The 362-nt window shown below is 72.7% G+C and overlaps 1 long non-coding RNA gene across 1 annotated transcript in view; it reads left to right on the forward strand.

Annotated features, from left to right (window-relative positions):
• The window catches only part of LOC104876038, a 4,078-nt gene that overhangs the window by 627 nt on the left and 3,089 nt on the right, over positions 1-362 (forward strand). The window lies entirely within an intron of this gene.

The raw sequence follows: 362 nt of genomic DNA on the forward strand, positions 1-362 counted from the left end.
GGGGGCGGGGCCGAGGGGCCGGCCCGAAACCCGGGGGGAGGGGGAGGAGGACGGAGCAGTGTCCGCCGCGGCCACGGAGCGGAGCAGCCCCTTCTGGGACTACCTACGCTCCTAGAGAGGCTGCTGTGGGTCAGCAGGTCTGGAGGGAAGGGTGTCGGAGGCCAAGGACTGGCTGCGTGGGAGTGAAGACCGAGAATCTTCGGGGAGGGGGTCCCGCGAGGGGCTGTAATGAGGTTAAGGCCCCGGGAGGGAGGCGGCCTCTAGGCCTTGAGCTCCGGCCCCTGCCCCCCAGGAAGCAGGGAGTCGGGGGGCTGCAGGCACCCGACGTCCCTCCCCACGCGTGCCGGCGCCCCGCGGGGATG

This window comes from Fukomys damarensis, unplaced genomic scaffold, assembly GCF_012274545.1.
Source record: "Fukomys damarensis isolate Sample0158 unplaced genomic scaffold, DMR_v1.0_HiC HiC_scaffold_33, whole genome shotgun sequence".
NCBI lineage: Eukaryota > Metazoa > Chordata > Mammalia > Rodentia > Bathyergidae > Fukomys > Fukomys damarensis.